We start from the raw sequence: 22,592 nt of genomic DNA on the forward strand, positions 1-22,592 counted from the left end.
TTAACCAAAAACCTTTATTATGAATAATATTGGTCGCGACAGCCTACGTGTGTATCGGATTAATTGCTTCTGTGGCAGATGTTATATTGGACAGATGGGACGTAACATTAGCGTAAGACTAAAAGAACACCAAATAAATATTAAAAACTCTCAAACACAACTGTCGGCAGTTGCAGAACATGCTTGCCAACAAGGACACTCAATTGGTTTTGATAACGTTGAAGTGTTGTGTAAAACTAATAATTACTGGCCAAAACTAGTTCGAGAATCCATTTAAATTTAGAGAAATATAAAAATTTCAACCACTCTGACAGATAGAGGCTTAGCGTGGCCTGGAAACGTATTATGAATACATGGTCACACGACAATTAGTCGCGCTTGTTGGGGTAAAGTGTGGGTATTCTAACCTCTAACCTCTACCAAGACGCCTGGGGGAGAGTTGGGTTTGGGTCCGTCAGGATGTCTTTTCCACCGCTCTTAAAGCCACCCAACTCACCCGAGCTGCAAACACACGGCCGCTCCTCGGCGCAGGCCAACCTAAACAAAGAACCGCCCACTTTTACAAATACAAACTTTAACGAAACACAACTAAACAATGTCAAAACAATCAACATACTCGCGACTCCCCCCGAAAAGTCACCCAATCGTATGTTGGGGTCTGAGTTCAGAAAACTCCGCACAAAACCCCTGGGCTCTGACGCAGGAGCAGCTCACAGCCTCCGACTCTTCAACTCTGACACAGGAGCAGCTCACAGCCTCCGACTCTTCAACTCTGACACAGGAGCAGCTGACAGCCTCAGACTCTTCAACTCTGACACAGGAGCAGCTCACAGCCTCAGACTCTTCAACTCTGACACAGGAGCAGCTGACAGCCTCAGACTCTTCAACTCTGACACAGGAACAGCTGACAGCCTCCGACTCTTCAACTCTGACACAGGAGCAGCTCACAGCCTCCGACTCTTCAACTCTGACACAGGAACAGCTGACAGCCTCCGACTCTTCAACTCTGACACAGGAGCAGCTCACAGCCTCAGACTCTTCAACTCTGACGCAGGAGCAGCTCACAGCCTCCGACTCTTCAACTCTGACACAGGAGCAGCTCACAGCCTCAGACTCTTCAACTCTGACGCAGGAGCAGCTCACAGCATCAGACTCTTCAACTCTGACACAGGAGCAGCTCACAGCATCAGACTCTTCAACTCTGACACAGGAGCAGCTCACAGCCTCAGACTCTTCAACTCTGACGCAGGAGCAGCTCACAGCATCAGACTCTTCAACTCTGACGCAGGAGCAGCTCACAGCCTCAGACTCTTCAACTCTGACACAGGAGCAGCTGACAGCATCAGACTCTTCAACTCTGACACAGGAGCAGCTGACAGCCTCAGACTCTTCAACTCTGACGCAGGAGCAGCTCACAGCCTCAGACTCTTCAACTCTGACACAGGAGCAGCTCACAGCCTCAGACTCTTCAACTCTGACACAGGAGCAGCTCACAGCCTCAGACTCTTCAACTCTGACACAGGAGCAGCTCACAGCCTCCGACTCTTCAACTCTGACGCAGGAGCAGCTCACAGCATCAGACTCTTCAACTCTGACACAGGAGCAGCTCACAGCCTCAGACTCTTCAACTCTGACGCAGGAGCAGCTCACAGCCTCCGACTCTTCAACTCTGACGCAAGAGCAGCTCACAGCATCAGACTCTTCAACTCTGACGCAAGAGCAGCTCACAGCCTCAGGCCCCTAGGGCTCCAATGCAGTGAAGACAACGCCTGTCACGAGTTTTCAGCGGGGTGAATGCTTGGGAGACTCGTAGCATCCACGCTCGGATGTGCTGTCGACGTCCAACGCCCACAGGTTGTCGTCGGGTCACAGCAATGTGGAGGTTCATCAACAGCGAATCCTCCCTCTGTCAAAGCGCACCGGGAGGCGCGGCACGACCGCCACCAACCTCGACACCGCGATGGCCGGGAGTGGCCAAAATACAACTGCCTGAAACACTGAACCTGTCCATTACGAACTAGCTTCCATGAAATATAACAAAAAAAAATACATCCACTTAAAACGCGAACCCGCACTTCTAAACTGAGGCGCGGAACTATTTTGTCAGCGGAGCGATCCTCCGTGAGATGCAAGGAGTCATCCTCGTGCTTGGGAGTGTATGTGCGTGTGTGTCGGGAGCGGTGGTGGAGCGGTTAGGGCGTTGCGCTACGGACCCGGTGACCGAAGTTCGATTCCCGCTCGCGGCCAACATTGGTGACAATATATATGAACCGGTCCTGGGCCTCCCCCTAGGTTGACTCAGCCTCAAATGAGTACCTTGGTGCTGTGTGTAAACATCGGTCACTAGGGAGACAAAGGCGGTCGGGCGTGGTGCTGGCCATCCACACCCCCTCATGTGCAGTGCCGGCCTTCATAATAGCTCGCTAACAGCACTTTCCTCAACAGTCTGTTAAGATTATACGGGGGGGATATTTGTGTGTGTGTGCATTGTGGTGACTCATTGCGCCCCTGCAGACAAGCGAGACAGCATCAGGACTCAAGGTAAGGGAAAATAAAAGTACATATTTTTATTTCGATTTAAAGCTTTCGTGACTTCAGGGATTCATCTTCTTGGTTCTTTCGGTAAAGTCACGTAGAAGGGAAATAATAAAGTAATAAAAATAAAACATAATTAAATATTATTCTCACGACGTTTCGGCCACAACGCAAGCAGCCGTCCTCAGGTGAAGAACAGGGCTGTCGGAAAGACAGCGTCCGAATGAACACCACCAAGCTTGGCAGCATATATTTAAGCAGGGGTTAGAGGGGGAGTGCGCCTTGACAAAGGAATTTACATATCAACAGAGGAATTTAGCATATTTATGGAAAATGCAGATATGGGATTAGTCACTACTTTTGGAATGTGTAGGTGGTGGGGGAGGGTCAAAGTCATTATGCTCGTGTATTATGTAGGATTAGCAGTAATAAAGGGAGGAAGTAGGATTAGCAGTAATAAAGAAAAGGAAATTTTAATAGTAAGGAGCTGCAACAGCCAAACCACCACGTAAAAAACTAAAATATAAACTGCATCAATATCAATATACTCAATATACTCTCCAATAAGCTGAGCTACTAACAGTAAGTCATACATTACACTCCTATGTCGCAAAAAATATAATATACCTCCGGCTAAACTTTTTTATTACATCACCCGGATATACCCCGTACTATACACTGCCATAGACAAACCAAACATTAAATTATACACTGCGTTACTATACACCACCCTAGACTATACATAGTAATATTACACTATGTATTTTTCTACACACCCTACTGTATACCACACTGCTGTATATTCACTATACAAATACGATACTATATGTTACCTTATACATTATATTAAACATTACACTTTTATACTATTTATTATTATACAATTTGCTATACACTATACCAGGGGTGGGCAAACTTTTTCACTCGCGGGCCACAATGGGTTCTAAAATTTGATAGAGGGGCCGGGCCAGGAACAGTGGATGGAGTGTTTGTGTGAACTAATATAAATGACATGTAAAAATCTTTACATGAAAGGATTTGGCCTTTAACAGGTAGCAAAGCATTTATTTGCAAGGAAATTTAACAAATTGCACGAACATGAACAATACAAAAAAATGTCGTAACGTGACTGATGAAACATCATGAAAGACATCTGAGGCCTGCGCCCAAACCAATTACCTCACTTGAACTTCATCAGTATCTACATTAACAGGTTAGAGCAGCCACGCAGGCTCTGTGTGATGGAGATGTGGCTCCAACCTCGCTGAAGCAACAGATCATCACTTTCAGTTTCAGTGGGAACAGTGTTGTTGATCTCCCATTTTTGCCAGTGCATCCAAGTCTGAAGTTATTTTGGTTGTGGCAATTCTCAGGATAGATCTGAGGTGCTGATCCGTTAACTTTGATCTGTGACGGGCTTTGTTGGCGTTCATGACGCTGAATGTCTGCTCACACACATAAGTCGAGCCAAACAAAGTCAGTATCTTCTGTGCAGTCCTCCGGAGGTTTGGAAACGTGGCTCTGTTAAGTGAAGCATAAAAGTCATTCAGTTTAACAGAGTTGAACTTATCCTTTAGGACGGAGTCAGACTGAAGATCTATCAGTTACAACTGCAGCTCCTGTGGTGCTGTTTCAGGGTATTGTGACAGGGGACAGGACACCAGCTGAAGTGACTGTTCAATGTTTTCGGAATCAGAGAACCTACGGCAGAATTCTCCGTGCAGGTCCTCAAGCGATTTGCTGTATTTTTTTGCGTTTCGCGGTGCCTCTTCCTGCATGGCAAGCGTGGGGAAATGAGCGAAAGATTTGTTCGCAATTTGTCCGGAGAACAAAGTGAGCTTGGATTTGAAGGCTTTCACATGTTTGTACATGTCGTGAGCAAACTGATCTTTCCCCTGCAGTTTCACATTCAGCTCATTCATGTGTGAAAATATGTCCACAGCAAACGCAAAGTCACTAAGCCAGTTCTTGTCGCTTAGCTCAGGGAATTCGTCAGATTTCCCCATCAACTCCAAAAATGCGATGATGTCCTCTTTCAGCTCCCACACTCGTTGTAACACTTTCCCCAAACTTAACCAGCGGACACGAGAGTGGTACAGCAAGTCCTGATGATCTGCATCAGTTTCCTCCAGGAACGTAATAAACTGACGGTGCTGAAGTCCCCTTGCTCGTATAAAGTTCACAAGTTTTACGACTGGATTCACGACATGATTAAGCTGCAATACAGACTTACACAGGGATTCCTGATGGATGATGAAGTGAAGGAAAATAAGATCCTGGACAGGGTTTTCCTCTTTCACTTTATCCTGGATTCTTTTCAGCAGCCCAACATTTTTTCCAGTTAAATTTGGCGATCCATCCGTTGTGACATTGACAAGTTTACTCCGAGGTAGCGTCATTCTTTCGATGACAGCAGATACCTGGTTATACAAGTCCTCTCCCCGCGTTGTTCCTTTCAGGGACTCCATGGTCAAAAACTCCTCTGTTATCGCAAAACTGTCGTCAATGCCTCGGAAAAAACGAGGAGCTGAGCAATGTCTTTTACGTCCGTACTTTCATCCAGTGCCAGTGAATATAATTCAAAGGAATCAGACTTTTGTTTAATTGACTGGCTATATTTTTATCAATCAGTTCCACACGGCGAGTCACAGTCCTGCTTGATAAACTGACTTTTTCAAATTTGCTTTTGATCTCCGGACACAAGATGTCTGCTGTCTGTACCATGTATTATTTTACAAACTTGCCTTCGGAGAAAGTGGTAATGAGTGGTAATGTTGGTGAGAAGAAGTTTTTAAAGAAAATTTTAATCGAAGGGAAGAAGGAAATTATTGAAACGTTTGTATAATTAATGATTTTTCAAACTTTAATTATGTTTTCTGTGCTTAAAACTCTTAAAAAAACTGTGGGGTCTAGAACGGATTCGTGAAATTTGGAGAGAACTCGGAGTTAAGTTTTGTTTGTTTTGTTGAATTACGCAAAGTGCGCCATCTAATGGGGAAATGGGGGCATTACAGGAGGAAGGTAAATATTAATTTAATAATAAAATTTGGACAAGTTCGGCGGGCCGGATTAAAAAGCCCAACGGGCCGTATATGGCCCGCAGGCCGTACTTTGCCCATGTCTGCACTATACCATTGACCGGTGTTGTATACTAACCCTTCTTCCATAATTGAGATTAATAATATTTGATGATTTTTATATATTATCTTTTTACTTGTTTTTTTTAATGAGTGAAACACACCAAGCGCAGCAAACTGCAAAACACCAGGTGTTGTTAAATAATGAACCGGAGGAGGGCTAGGATGGCAGAATTTACAACGTTGCTTCAAGGGAAGATAAGGCCTGATGAACGGGCACATGTCACCCGTGCAGGCGGCAGAGACAGTGGGAGTGTCAGCCAGACATAGTTAAGGCAAAAGCCCAATCATCCTGCATGGTTTTAAAGTAACGTCAAAATTCGAAATTCAACAACAGAGTAGGCTAAATTATCGATCCTCGCGCTCGCTCAAACTGGAGACCAGGCTGCGAGCTACATCAATGAACCATTGCCCATTTGCTAATCCAATACTGAATGTTAATATTACTGAAGTCAAAACGAATTCTATGACCTCAGCACATGGGCAAATAATAGGGCAGTGTCGACTCAAAGGCAATGGAAGAAACAGAGGCGCCTTTGTCTAAATCACAACCACAGAAAGCCAGGAATCATCACTGATTGTGTGTTCAGGAATTCCGAGCTAGTTAGAACACGTGCACAGGGGGGGAGCTGATGTAAACAACCCTGCGCGTCTGGATGTGAGGGGGCCTTGGACCTGGAATCAAGAATAAACACTCCCAGAGCAGAAGGTGGACAGGGGGAGAGGTGATTTAAAAGAGGGTTGTATATCTCTCAAGGCACAAGACCCAGCTGAACAACACGGCTGCGGGGGTCACCAGAAGTTCGCATTCGCCTAGTTAAGACAAAAAGCTCAATTATTCTGTATTGCTATTAAAGTAACGTTAAAGTCGGAATTTAACAACAGGGTAGGCTAAAGTTATCGATATTCACACCCACTCCAATTAAACCAGGCCACAAGTTACGCCTACTGAACCATCACCATTATTAAGTCAATATGAAATGTTATTTCCATACTTCAATACTTTCTATACAATTCGACCCGAAGCATATGACAATCAGAACCTTCCTAAGTCAAAATTGAATCGCACCCAGACAGGAGCGAATAGTCAATATAAGGTTGAAGAGGGAAGGAAATCAAGAGCACGGCGAACTGCAAACGTAAGCAAAAAGCCGGGAACAACACCAGCCCAGCAACAGCGAGTGGGGCTTCGACAGGCCATAAAGTAGAATAATAACTCCCGGGGTCAGGGGACACAAGAAGAAGCAGGCAGACAAAAACCAGAACTGACTCCAAGGTTCAACCGCCCTCACCTACTCAGGGGTGACGGAAATTAATGAGGCCTTGAATTAACGGCAGGCAACAACAACGGCGAGCAGAGATAGGGTGGGGCAAAGACTGCGGGCTATGGAATGCAACTTCGTGTCAGTAAAGCCCTGACAAACAAGTTAAGTTAAAGACATCACAATACATAATATCGCACATAACATCAATGTTAACGCTATTCACCGTAAACTATATTCCGCTTATATAACCATCCAGGCACCAAGGAATACGAATTCCTAGGATCAAGAAACTTACCCCTTAACCTAAGATATCGGGAATAAATTAATAGTAATAAGTATATGCATGAAAAGACAAAGTAAAACTTATGAAAAGCCAGGATAACGGGATGAATCACAACCAGGTCGAATATAATACATAATAAAAAAAAAAACGATGTTAAACCCAGGGTCGGAGAGAAAGGGAGATCCCGGCCGTCTTTGTATCCCCGCAGCGCGGGATAGGAGTGTGTATACGCTCGGGGAAACCTACACTTGAGTCAAGCACCACGATGGGAAACGACAGACCTTAGGTTACATACAGAATCATAACTGTGAAATAGTAAGGGACAAATGTTAACTTAAAACTTTTAACCATTTCTTTGTGCGCCGGGTCGGAGAGAGTGTTGCCCCCCTCCAGGTTGTGCAACACGAACAAAGACGCCTATGAGACGATTTGTAACGTCTGTGTTTTGGGTTCATGAAGAAGGCCAGACAAGAGATAAATTGCACCCAGACAGAGAGACGACTTCGAGACAATTTGTAACATCTGGTTGTTTGCTCGTGGGTTTTATGGAGGGAGTTGACAACGGAATATACCGTCAGTGATGCACACAAGGACATACGGACACACACATGGACACACCTGCCTACGGACAGATCCTGACACAGCAAAAATCGGAAGCCCCGCCTTGTGGGCGGGATCCAGGGGGATTTTTCAGCATAAAGGAACGGATCCTGAACATTGGAAACCAGTGCGACGGGAGGGTCCACTCAGAAGCTCGACCGGGAGGGTCGACTCAGGAACGAGTGCGACGGGAGGGTCCACTCAGAAGCTCGACCGGGAGGGTCGACTCAGGAACGAGTGCGACCAGAGCGGGTCCACTCAGGAGTGCGACCAGAGAGTCGACTCAGGAGCGAGGGCGACCAGCGGGTCGACCCAGGAGCGAGCTCGACCGGGAGGGTCGACTCAGGAGCGAGCTGCGACCAGCGGGTCGGCTCGACTCATCTTCAGCTCGTCAATCTCTGCTGCCGCCGGAGATCTCCGCTGCCGCCGGTGGTGAGCGTCGCGACTTGGCGACGATCCAGCGCTGCACGCTACGAGCGAGTTGTGGGCGCCACCTACCGACCGGGTTCCGAACTGCGACAGCGTATCAACAGCCATCCGAGCCAATTCACCACGGACAGGGGAGCGCCTGATACGTATGACGCGCACCGCCCCCTCACCACACGACCACCAGGCGTCTGTTTGACATAAAGAATCGACTCCGAACACTGACTATTCAAGACAACTCTTACCACTCAAACACACTCGAACCCATAAGTCATCCGTGGCTGGGAAGGCATCACAACGAGACCGAGTGGTGGCCTCCGTCGTATAAGAGTATTCTTAATTTTTATCTTTAATATTTAGTGGGCTGTACTCTTAATCGCATAAATTCCCAACAGATCCATCAATACGAACTGATTCTTGGCACCTCCTTCCGCCGAGCCACGCTCACGTGGGGAGTGGTGGCCCACCGGATCCTTATCAGGTGATCTGGTCCCCAATTAGTAAACTTGGTATAAGATAACGATCTTCGGAAAAGGAGCACCGTCGCAGGCCCTTACTCCGAGCCGTTCTGAGATAACCTGCCGATGTATCTGTTGAGATTGGTGCCTTTAAGAATAGTAACTGTTTTGATTGTGTTTTTTTTTATCGCCGTATAATCTTTCAAGTATCTTTCAGTCATAATCGCCGCACGTACTCGCATCCTCTACAGAATATTCAACTGTTCCGTGACCCAAGGTGCTAACAACGTGATAAGGGTTGCGTATGATCAACAAGGAGTGCGGTACTGCGTGAACAATATTGAGTATAATCATTTATTAACGTTAAGGTTTTCTTAGCATAGTATTTGCACGTTTTAACGACTCTCTCTCTCACTAACAACCATCGCGTTATGCGGGATCCACGTGCAGTTGTCGAAGTGAAATCCGACAATCGTTGATGATACTGTATTGATGCCGTATTGACGTTCCGGGATTGAGAGTTCGCATACTATATCATAGTTAAGGTTGAATTAGTAATAAATTGATCAATACAGAAGTGGTTGTGTGATTCTTTCCTGAAATCTATGCATAAGATCTGCTTCTGCGTTGAGATTTGAACTTGGTGACCTTAATAAACACACTAATACATACTCAGTAAATGTTAAAGCGATAACGGGGTGAACCGGGGTCTGGTTATCATAACGACTTGCGTTATCATAATTACACCCACTCGCATAATTAATACGATTACCTCTCGAATTGGCATAATTAAAATGTGCGTAATTACATAATTAACATATTTCCGGATAATTACACATTTGGCCAAATTTCATTAATTATTATTATTTCCACTGAATATTCATAACCCACACATACAACATAATAATTCACCCACGCACGCATACAACATAACAAATTTTCATAACCAACATATACAACATAATGGGGGCTCGTCTTCCGGGATCTCTCGCAGACAGTTATGCATGAATTCAGGAACGAATCACTGATGTGTTAATCAAAGTGTTGTGAACTAACGTTGCCTTGTGATTGTAAACGGGGGTATACAAACAAAACGCGCTCTGAAGGGAGGTACCAGAGTAGCAGAGTATAAAAAAGACAGCTGGGCTGAGATTATTTGCTCGAGTTGAACTGACGCATCCTGTGATACAATTGTTTATATGTGCTCTGAAGGGGAATTCTAGAGTAACTCACGACGCACATGAGATGTTAGAATTAAGATACACTCTTAAGTCTATTAACCACACTACATAATAGAGAGGGCACAGGATCCACAACATTCTGAGTTTGACACACCAACGCATAACACTGATACAGAGTGGACCTCTGAGGAGGAGATGGAATCTATGGAAAAACAATATCGGGAATTTGTATTAAAACGTACTGGACGGACTGCTAGCCAGCAGACGGAGCAGAGAGATATATGGGAGGGGAGCCATACAGAAGATGTTAAGGCCCATAGAAGGAAACTACTTAAGGACGTGATGAAATGTGGCAAAGCCAAACGTGACGTAAAAATTGCAGAAATAGCGAGGGTAGACTCGTATCTCATCGCACAGACAGACAGAGAAAGATTATGGAATGAGGAAAAATTTGAAAGGGAGAGACAAGAGAAACTGTCCTTAATGGTGCAGGTAGAGCGTCTGCACGCCCTCGTGAGAGAGAAAGAATCCGCACTAAATGCACCAGTGAAACACCCAGACGTTGATACACAGGACACATACGGGAGTAACAATTTACCACACTCCGAGCCACGGGGACGTAGCCCAGGGCCAGATCCCACAATGAGTGTGGCTACTATGCAAAGCAATTTTGATAAAGTAACACCCTCGCAAATCGAGGAGAGAGAAGAGGAAATAATAATACAAACGGGAAAACATGAGGCCGACCACCCCAACGTTAGAGAGAGACAAATAATTAACCCTAAGTCATCAGGATACACTGTAATGATAGAGCGGGAAAGGGCGGAGCTGGTGCAAGACGGGAAACATGACATAAACAGAACACCAGGCAGACGCACGCTACGCAAGTATGACCGACATGATGCAGATGACAGAGACAGCTCACCAGAGAAACGCACCTCGCACAAACACGACCAACACGACACACGTAACAAGAGCTCACCAGAGAGACGCACATCACACAAGCAGGAGCCATGGGATAAGCAGAAATCACCGAGCCAAGTTGACCCACGTAACAGGTGCAAAAGGCACTACAAAAGTTATGTTAAGCAGAGCCATCGTGATGGTGACGGCTCATCTGACACTGACTTCTCTGACAATGACCAACACGACACGGATAACAGGAGCTCACCAGAGAGACGCACATCACACAAGCATGAGCCATGGGATAAGCAGAAATCACCGAGCCAAGTTGACCCACGTAACAGGTGCAAAAGGCACTACAAAAGTTATGTTAAGCAGAGCCACCGTGATGGTGACGGCTCATCTAACACTGACTCCTCTGACAATGACCAACACGACATGGGTACCAGAGAGAGCTCACCAGAGGGACGCATGACATGTAAAAATCACCCACGCAAAACCACCCGCACAAAAAATCCCAGAGACAGGAATCCCGATAACCATGAAGCACGAGACAAACATAAATTCAACACCTCACCTAGCAGGCACCACACACGTAGTAGGCAGCATGAAGGTCGAGGACAAAAACACTCACCACATAGACACCGCTCAAGGAGATCACGCACACCAACCCACAAGCACGAATCACAAGACCCACATAAGGAAAACAAGAGACACAAGCAACGGGACAGATACGAATCCTCGGACAGAGGGAGATCACGACACAGACACGGGACACATGACAACAGTGATAGTGGAGACAAGGGTAGCTCAAGGGAGCACTCCTCAGGAACCGACACCACTGATGACGAACAACACACTTTTAACAGTAAGACACTAAAACTAATGGACAAAGCACTCGTGAGAATTCCCTATTTCGATCCACATAACAAGAACAGGGATATCCACACTCACATAACTACAGTAGAACAGGAGGCTAAGATCCGGGGTCTGGGTAAATCAGCAGAAAAGGCATGTTTATTATCAAGGAGCCTACATGAACCCGCCAGACCATGGGTAGCCTCCCTGCCAAATAGGGTGAAGAGTGACTTTAAACAATTGAGCCGAGCAGTAGTTAAGAGATTTGGGGAATACTCCACACTATCCGAGGGATTGAACGCGGCAAAGTTGATGACCCAGCGTGTAGACGAAGACCCACGAGATTATCTCCTGCGCCTTAAGAAAGCATATTACGCAGGGGACGTGGACAATGCCCAGGGAGATAAGACAGTCTTAAAAGTGATGTTCTTCCAATCATTGAGACCTGAAATAGTGAGAATAGTAGGAATGATGTTGGACCCCGAGACTGCCTCCCTACGCCAGATTGAAAGCAAGGCCCACACGGCCTGGGTGAACGGACGGAAAACCACTGGCATAGCCAAAACCCACATCGTCACCAGAGATAAAGAATGCCTCGATCTGGAGGGAAGCGAATCTCCAAGGAATAATATTAGCGCCACACGGGGTGAACATGAATTCCCCCAGGAGAGGGCGCCTAACCCAATAGAATCAACACCCGTCCACAACACGCTGAATAACGTTCCACGTGAGAGGAGGAACGAGGCCAGAGGAACATGGCACCCACAGCCGCCACCACCATGGAATGCAGAAGAGGGCGGAGGCTGGAATTATGGAGGAGGAGGAGAGAGTGACGGGCCATACCTACACCGCGGAGGCCGACACCCACCAAACCAGTTACCATATCGTCCCCCACTGCCGCCTCCACTAGCAATGGAGCATAGACCACCGTTAGCTAACAGGAATCGATATGCTCACCACATTAGGATGGAAAAAGAGCTCCTAGGGAGTATGAAGACTTCCATGCAAGTAGCGAAGGGAAGAATACCAACTATACCCACACAGGAGGAGGGCACACCCAGAGCAAAGGTAGCCCAAGTGAACGTAGAGAAGACAAGAAGCCTCGAAGCAATCACCGAAGTGGTACCAGAAGGAAAAGGGTACCATCTGGGGGAATTGATTCCCGTAGGACCAGTCGGACGAGTCCACGTGGAAGTAATACTGCAAGACACCCTGACCAGCCAGGGCCTTTGTGATACCAGAGCAGAAATATCCATGATATCCAGAGAATTATTTGACGAACTCCAGACTGCCCTCCAGAGGAAGAATGAAACACTACAAATGATGCCAAGTAAACTTACCTACTCAGGATGTGAAGGGACCCACATGCGACCTTTGGGCAAAGTTATGACGAAGTTGACGTTCAACAAAATCAACATGAACCATCCCCTATATGTCGTACAATACCCAGGTAAAGAACTGATTTTTGGGATCGAACTACTGAATCGCCTGAAACCCATTGTGAACCTTGAATCCCGACAAATTTGGGCACAGTCAATGCCGGAGAAACAAAGGGACTCAGAAGATGAAGACGTTATGAGAGACTCCACGGGAATCCAAGTGATAACACAAGAGCTCGACGACCTATCAACGACAATCAGGAACGAAGACAAGCTCCCCGCAGGAATTCGAATCACTCAGCTAATGACTAACAGACTGAGAGAAGTCCGAAAGGAAGCCGACTTAGAGTCAGTATCACCAAATGACCGTCCCCTCATGGAGTATACACCGCCCCCTGGAGGCCAAACCGACGAACTGCAAACTGATGAAGGAGAATACAAGGGCAAGAGCGTATTACCCTCGGATGAAGCCAAGGCAACTCAACCAATAGTAACGCAAAAGGAACTTTCAACCGAGCCGCCCGAAACCACGAAGGCCCTAGATCCAAACCAAGAGGAAAGAGTCCTTACAATAGAAGAACAAATAGAACAACAAATTGAAGCAGCAGACGCCCTCGAGAGGGAGGAGAAGTCAAAGCTCGCGACACCAGCGAAACTCACAGACGTTGAGCCACAAAATAAATATGGAAGTAACATCAAATCACTCTCTTGGGTACGTGGACAGAGTCCAGGGATTGATCGCACAAAAGTTAAAGTAAAATCGCCAGGACATGGTACACTAAGGGCAGAGGCAAAAACTGAAGGGAAATGGCAACACGAGCGACACGGCCCTGGGCGCGCACACAGAAAATGCACACCACTTAAACACAAGAGACACAGCACAGACCAAAATGACAGATTGCCTGATGATAACTTGTTTGATGATGACGCTGTCAGCAATCAACTTTCGGAATACCTGTTCACCAGTAAAACCCTTAAGTTGATGGACAAGGCTCTAGTCAGAATTCCCGATTTTGACCCCCACAATAAGACTATGGATATCCACACACATATCGCGACAGTGGAAGAGGAGGCAATGATTAGAGGGCTGAGGAGACGGGATGAAAAAGCGAGTTTGTTGAAACGGACCTTACATAAAGAATCTATTCCATGGGTAAAGTCACTACCACACAAGGTTAGAAATGATTTTAAACAATTGAGCCTGGCAGTGATTCGGAAGTTTGGAGAATATTCGACACTCACTGAGGGGTTTTATGCTGTAAAATCGATGACCCAGGGCATGGACCAAGATCCACGTGACTACCTCGTCCAATTTAAAAGAGCGTATTACGCAGGCGATGTGAATCAATACCACGAAGGGGATAAAATGTTCAAAATAATGTTTTTTGAATCCTTGAGCCCAGAGATTACAGAAAGGGTGAGAATGGTTTTGAATCCAGAAACCGCATCCTTACGCCGCATAGAGAGCAAGGCGTACATGGCATGGTTATACAGAGCTAAGAATCATAATTCGGATCCAGAACACAGGGAGAGGGATGAGGAACCCAGCCTCTCAGAGAGGAATAAAAATCACCGAGCAGTCCCACCATGCAGAGAGCAGCAGAAACGCACGCACACATGGCAAAATAACCCAGAGAGAGGTTGGCACGAGAATGAGAGCGGCACAAAGCCGAACCTTCAGGAGAATCGCAGGAGGGGGAGGTTCAGAACAGAACCATATCAACACCCCATCCCACGACACACGCAAGGTTCAAATTACGCACAGAGATGGGAAGATAACCACCTAGCGGGAAGGTGTTACACATACCGCGGAGGTATGGATGCGAACATTCACGAGAATCGCAGGATGGGAGGTCAAACACAATCGATACAATTCCGACCAATTCCTCCACCGGCTATACCAGGAGGGAATAGAGGAATAACACAGAATACGGTCCAAATACGTGATGAACCATCCACAGTGATTGAGAGCGGGCAGCCCATACGCGCCACACCCGCCGAGGTGTTAAACCCGGCGCTCAATGTGAAATACAGGCAGGCTGCAAGTGACAGGGCGGGCAAAAACGTGGACAGTGCTCCCGTAAATGACGCGCGGATCGAATACAAGGACAGGGTTGCATTGAAGCGTGATCGGACAGTACAAAAACAGACAGCAGGGACACGCCCTGAGGAGCGCAGGCATGAGCCTTTGAATGGAAAATATCCAAGGGAAACCAAAAATTATGTGGATCGGAGTGCTAAAATGGAGACGAATGTCCATGACGTATCGGGAATGGTGTTGAAATCCAACACACTAGTAAAAACAAAGAGGGCAACATTACGAGGGACAGAATTAAATCGACACACGGACTCGGCAAATGTGCATGTAATCGCAGAGAGAGCGAATGCCTCGAACCAAGGGTCAAAGTGGGTCGGGTGCGCGAATTCTGGTTATGTGCAGCACAATTTTTCACCACACACTCCCACGACACAGAGAGTGAGAGAAGAAACTACAAAAACGAACCCCGAAAACCGTGATCGAATTATCGAAGTGATAAGTGGTGAACGAGGCAACATGAGGAAAGTAACGCATAAATGCGTTCGAAACCGCTACCTAGCGTTTCCCAGGATTTAACAAAAACAAAAATGAATATTCGTCGGAGTCATGATGTATCAGAACCGATGTAACGCAATATCGATGTTTAACGCTTGTTTAATTTTCTTTGCTCAATTCAAAATAACCATGTTAAGTTGTGACACGTACGCGCGCGTTGTAAGGAATAGCAGCAAAACTTGAGGACAATCGATGGTTCATGATGGAAGAAGGGTATACATATTTTTAAAAATAACCCGTGGCCATTTGACCACTGGTCATTTTTAAAAGGGCGGAATGTTGTATACTAACCCTTCTTCCATAATTGAGATTAATAATATTTGATGATTTTTATATATTATCTTTTTACTTGTTTTTTTTAATGAGTGAAACACACCAAGCGCAGCAAACTGCAAAACACCAGGTGTTGTTAAATAATGAACCGGAGGAGGGCTAGGATGGCAGAATTTACAACGTTGCTTCAAGGGAAGATAAGGCCTGATGAACGGGCACATGTCACCCGTGCAGGCGGCAGAGACAGTGGGAGTGTCAGCCAGACATAGTTAAGGCAAAAGCCCAATCATCCTGCATGGTTTTAAAGTAACGTCAAAATTCGAAATTCAACAACAGAGTAGGCTAAATTATCGATCCTCGCGCTCGCTCAAACTGGAGACCAGGCTGCGAGCTACATCAATGAACCATTGCCCATTTGCTAATCCAATACTGAATGTTAATATTACTGAAGTCAAAACGAATTCTATGACCTCAGCACATGGGCAAATAATAGGGCAGTGTCGACTCAAAGGCAATGGAAGAAACAGAGGCGCCTTTGTCTAAATCACAACCACAGAAAGCCAGGAATCATCACTGATTGTGTGTTCAGGAATTCCGAGCTAGTTAGAACACGTGCACAGGGGGGGAGCTGATGTAAACAACCCTGCGCGTCTGGATGTGAGGGGGCCTTGGACCTGGAATCAAGAATAAACACTCCCAGAGCAGAAGGTGGACAGGGGGAGAGGTGATTTAAAAGAGGGTTGTATATCTCTCAAGGCACAAGACCCAGCTGAACAACACGGCTGCGGGGGTCACCAGAAGTTCGCATTCGCCTAGTTAAGACAAAAAGCTCAATTATTCTGTATTGCTATTAAAGTAACGTTAAAGTCGGAATTTAACAACAGGGTAGGCTAAAGTTATCGATATTCACACCCACTCCAATTAAACCAGGCCACAAGTTACGCCTACTGAACCATCACCATTATTAAGTCAATATGAAATGTTATTTCCATACTTCAATACTTTCTATACAATTCGACCCGAAGCATATGACAATCAGAACCTTCCTAAGTCAAAATTGAATCGCACCCAGACAGGAGCGAATAGTCAATATAAGGTTGAAGAGGGAAGGAAATCAAGAGCACGGCGAACTGCAAACGTAAGCAAAAAGCCGGGAACAACACCAGCCCAGCAACAGCGAGTGGGGCTTCGACAGGCCATAAAGTAGAATAATAACTCCCGGGGTCAGGGGACACAAGAAGAAGCAGGCAGACAAAAACCAGAACTGACTCCAAGGTTCAACCGCCCTCACCTACTCAGGGGTGACGGAAATTAATGAGGCCTTGAATTAACGGCAGGCAACAACAACGGCGAGCAGAGATAGGGTGGGGCAAAGACTGCGGGCTATGGAATGCAACTTCGTGTCAGTAAAGCCCTGACAAACAAGTTAAGTTAAAGACATCACAATACATAATATCGCACATAACATCAATGTTAACGCTATTCACCGTAAACTATATTCCGCTTATATAACCATCCAGGCACCAAGGAATACGAATTCCTAGGATCAAGAAACTTACCCCTTAACCTAAGATATCGGGAATAAATTAATAGTAATAAGTATATGCATGAAAAGACAAAGTAAAACTTATGAAAAGCCAGGATAACGGGATGAATCACAACCAGGTCGAATATAATACATAATAAAAAAAAAAACGATGTTAAACCCAGGGTCGGAGAGAAAGGGAGATCCCGGCCGTCTTTGTATCCCCGCAGCGCGGGATAGGAGTGTGTATACGCTCGGGGAAACCTACACTTGAGTCAAGCACCACGATGGGAAACGACAGACCTTAGGTTACATACAGAATCATAACTGTGAAATAGTAAGGGACAAATGTTAACTTAAAACTTTTAACCATTTCTTTGTGCGCCGGGTCGGAGAGAGTGTTGCCCCCCTCCAGGTTGTGCAACACGAACAAAGACGCCTATGAGACGATTTGTAACGTCTGTGTTTTGGGTTCATGAAGAAGGCCAGACAAGAGATAAATTGCACCCAGACAGAGAGACGACTTCGAGACAATTTGTAACATCTGGTTGTTTGCTCATGGGTTTTATGGAGGGAGTTGACAACGGAATATACCGTCAGTGATGCACACAAGGACATACGGACACACACATGGACACACCTGCCTACGGACAGATCCTGACACAGCAAAAATCGGAAGCCCCGCCTTGTGGGCGGGATCCAGGGGGATTTTTCAGCATAAAGGAACGGATCCTGAACATTGGAAACCAGTGCGACGGGAGGGTCCACTCAGAAGCTCGACCGGGAGGGTCGACTCAGGAACGAGTGCGACGGGAGGGTCCACTCAGAAGCTCGACCGGGAGGGTCGACTCAGGAACGAGTGCGACCAGAGCGGGTCCACTCAGGAGTGCGACCAGAGAGTCGACTCAGGAGCGAGGGCGACCAGCGGGTCGACCCAGGAGCGAGCTCGACCGGGAGGGTCGACTCAGGAGCGAGCTGCGACCAGCGGGTCGGCTCGACTCATCTTCAGCTCGTCAATCTCTGCTGCCGCCGGAGATCTCCGCTGCCGCCGGTGGTGAGCGTCGCGACTTGGCGACGATCCAGCGCTGCACGCTACGAGCGAGTTGTGGGCGCCACCTACCGACCGGGTTCCGAACTGCGACAGCGTATCAACAGCCATCCGAGCCAATTCACCACGGACAGGGGAGCGCCTGATACGTATGACGCGCACCGCCCCCTCACCACACGACCACCAGGCGTCTGTTTGACATAAAGAATCGACTCCGAACACTGACTATTCAAGACAACTCTTACCACTCAAACACACTCGAACCCATAAGTCATCCGTGGCTGGGAAGGCATCACAACGAGACCGAGTGGTGGCCTCCGTCGTATAAGAGTATTCTTAATTTTTATCTTTAATATTTAGTGGGCTGTACTCTTAATCGCATAAATTCCCAACAGATCCATCAATACGAACTGATTCTTGGCACCTCCTTCCGCCGAGCCACGCTCACGTGGGGAGTGGTGGCCCACCGGATCCTTATCAGGTGATCTGGTCCCCAATTAGTAAACTTGGTATAAGATAACGATCTTCGGAAAAGGAGCACCGTCGCAGGCCCTTACTCCGAGCCGTTCTGAGATAACCTGCCGATGTATCTGTTGAGATTGGTGCCTTTAAGAATAGTAACTGTTTTGATTGTGTTTTTTTTTATCGCCGTATAATCTTTCAAGTATCTTTCAGTCATAATCGCCGCACGTACTCGCATCCTCTACAGAATATTCAACTGTTCCGTGACCCAAGGTGCTAACAACGTGATAAGGGTTGCGTATGATCAACAAGGAGTGCGGTACTGCGTGAACAATATTGAGTATAATCATTTATTAACGTTAAGGTTTTCTTAGCATAGTATTTGCACGTTTTAACGACTCTCTCTCTCACTAACAACCATCGCGTTATGCGGGATCCACGTGCAGTTGTCGAAGTGAAATCCGACAATCGTTGATGATACTGTATTGATGCCGTATTGACGTTCCGGGATTGAGAGTTCGCATACTATATCATAGTTAAGGTTGAATTAGTAATAAATTGATCAATACAGAAGTGGTTGTGTGATTCTTTCCTGAAATCTATGCATAAGATCTGCTTCTGCGTTGAGATTTGAACTTGGTGACCTTAATAAACACACTAATACATACTCAGTAAATGTTAAAGCGATAACGGGGTGAACCGGGGTCTGGTTATCATAACGACTTGCGTTATCATAATTACACCCACTCGCATAATTAATACGATTACCTCTCGAATTGGCATAATTAAAATGTGCGTAATTACATAATTAACATATTTCCGGATAATTACACATTTGGCCAAATTTCATTAATTATTATTATTTCCACTGAATATTCATAACCCACACATACAACATAATAATTCACCCACGCACGCATACAACATAACAAATTTTCATAACCAACATATACAACACCGGGAAGCAACGAAATATGTCAATGGAAGAGTGGTGACATGAGACTTGCAGCGGAGCAAAGACTCCATTCCCTGAGGAGAATACAAAAGATATGTAGTCAATGCCAGTGAGTGGACTGCGGTCTGAAAGTCGCTCGCTCCACCGGCAGACTCCACCAAACTCTTTCGTCACCTAGCCACGCTCCCTTCTCAATCATTCACGTAGCCACCAGTCCCCTCGCGCTCACAACCGATATCCCCTGTCATTACCTCCCGTGGCCACTAGTCCATTCGCACTGCAGGCTGACTCCCCTGTCATTACCTCCCGTGGCCACTAGTGCACTTGTACTGCAGGCTGACTCCCCTGTCATTACCTCCCGTGGCCACCAGTCCACTCACACTGCAGGCTGACTCCACTGTCATTACCTCCCGTAGCCACCAGTCCCCTCACAATGCAGGCTGACTCCCCTGTCATTACCTCCCGTGGCCACTAGTTCATTCGCACTGTAGGCTGACTCCCCTGTCATTACCTCCCGTGGCCACTGGTCCCCTCACACCACCGCATGCAGGCTCTATTGTCATTACGCACACAAACGTGGAATTTCCAACACGCGCTTGAATGGCCACCAACGAAGGCGAGCTGCGCGCTCTGACGGGCGCGTTTGGGTACGGGGGTGTCGACACTTCAATGAGAGTGTTGGGGGAGTCGCAGCTGGCTTGGGAAGTACCCGAACTTAAGAAATCGGAGTAGCAGGCAAATCTGGTTTGACGACCTCCGTGAGCTGTATTCCCGTGCGTATGTTGGGCGGTGTTCCAAGACCGGCCTCTGTGGGAGGGAGGTTCGTGAAGGACGCAGCTGGGGGAGTTCGGAGGCTGTCGCCCCCCCCTCCTGCCAGAAACAACGGAGGGGGAAAGAGGAGCGACGCTCACAACAACGAGCTGAGGAGGCGCCGGGCAGATAAAACGCAGGGAGCACAGACGATGCATCTGCCAGTCATCTCAGTGAGTCAACCCATGGCACCTCGGTCTGTTCCGTGACTTCCCGCCAGCGGACCTTCGACACGTTGGACTCAAAGTGTACCTAGCTTGGTACAAGCGCCGTGGTGACGTCACCCCAACTTAGTGGTGAACAGTGGTTGTTGTTGATATTGTGGGAATCCGTAAGTGTAAGTGGTTAGCGCACTGCACGACGAACTCGACCACCCTCGTTCGATTCACGCTCACGGCACAACATCGATTGACAATTATCTGAACCAGCTCCTGGCCCTCCCCAAGGTCGACTCAACCTTAACTAGTGCCTGGTGCGGTGTTGTAAATATCGGCACGGTGGGGAGACAAAGGCGACCGGGAGTGGTGTCGGTCACCCTCTCGGCCCGGTGCACCGTGCCGATCTTCATAGGTGCTCCTCGCTAACGGCACTTGGCCCAACAGCCTGTTAAGGCTATACGGGGGATCTTTGTCTTTGTGTGTGTATAGCCTCGAGACACGTGCAAGCGATGCCATCATTCGCGTCCCAACTTGCTTGGCCGTTCAGGAGTTCTCTGGCTCACGCGTACACCACACGGACACCGTCAGCCCTCTGCACGTGTCAGCTCCTCGCCCTGGGCACACGAGTCTAAAACATGAACACGATTTAAAGCAGCAGGTTTCTGATGCCAATACATTCATCCATTTTAATGTAGGGGGGGGGGGGTTGGTGTTCAATGACGTAAATATAAATGTGTGGTTAAAGCCGCCACCACCCGACAGTATTTATTTCACCTTTATTTAACCAGGTAAAACACCCCTTGAGGTTAAAAACCTCTTTTACGAGGGAGGGCCTGGCAAGAAGCCAGCAAAATGAAATCACCACACACACACAATACGAAGTAGTACAATACAAACACATTAAATACACAATTACAATGGTCAATGCCATTTCCTTAGATCGGAGCTTTGAAATCAGACGGTGATACCCTCTTCTCTAGCTTTAATGAGTAAGGCTTGTCACGAAAACAAAACGTGACTCGTTCAGCACACCGGTGTGTTGGAGAGTCAACTCGAATTGTAAATGTTGTGGGTTCAACCCTCCAACGTTGGTAGTTTAATGCCAATATTGCAGTCGATAACCCCTCCACCGTCCAACGAGACAGCCGATGAGCTGCATTGGCACCGCGTATGAATGGGTATCTGCACAAACACTCAACACCCTCGTCGACAACATTGCCATGAAATATACAATCAGCGACGTTTCGGGCAATGGCCCTTCTTCAAAGCACACGTAGATCGCGACAATCTTGCGTGGTGGAGTGGGATACAAAACACCACGTGGCCTAACTCGCACACAGATACGTATTTGAAAGCCTGCAAGTTACAGTGCCTTTATTGGCAACGTTATCATGTTCGTCGGATGTTACCACTGGGGGCGCTACCAGCCCCTCCCCCCCCAGAATCGCGACCGTGAATTCCGTGACCATTCGGCGGTGGCGTTTGCATGTGCAAGTGTGTGTGTTCAACTTCTTTCGCACCGTACGTATCCAACCGTGTCACGCTGCTGCAACTCGCGGTGGAGGTTTGTAATAACATCGGGGGAGTAATAACGCTGGGGCAGGGAGGTGGGGCGTACCAGCCAGAGAGTGTGTGATAGTGTGTGTACCAGGGTGTGTGTGTGTTAGTGTGTGTACCAGTCAGGGTGTGTGTGTGGTAGTGCGTGTACCAGTCAGGGTGTGTGTGTGTTAGTGTGTGTACCAG

The sequence above is a fragment of the Lethenteron reissneri genome, chromosome 21, assembly GCF_015708825.2.
Source record: "Lethenteron reissneri isolate LAM-NWPU_2019-01 chromosome 21, ASM1570882v1, whole genome shotgun sequence".
Classification (NCBI taxonomy): Eukaryota; Metazoa; Chordata; class Hyperoartia; order Petromyzontiformes; family Petromyzontidae; genus Lethenteron; species Lethenteron reissneri.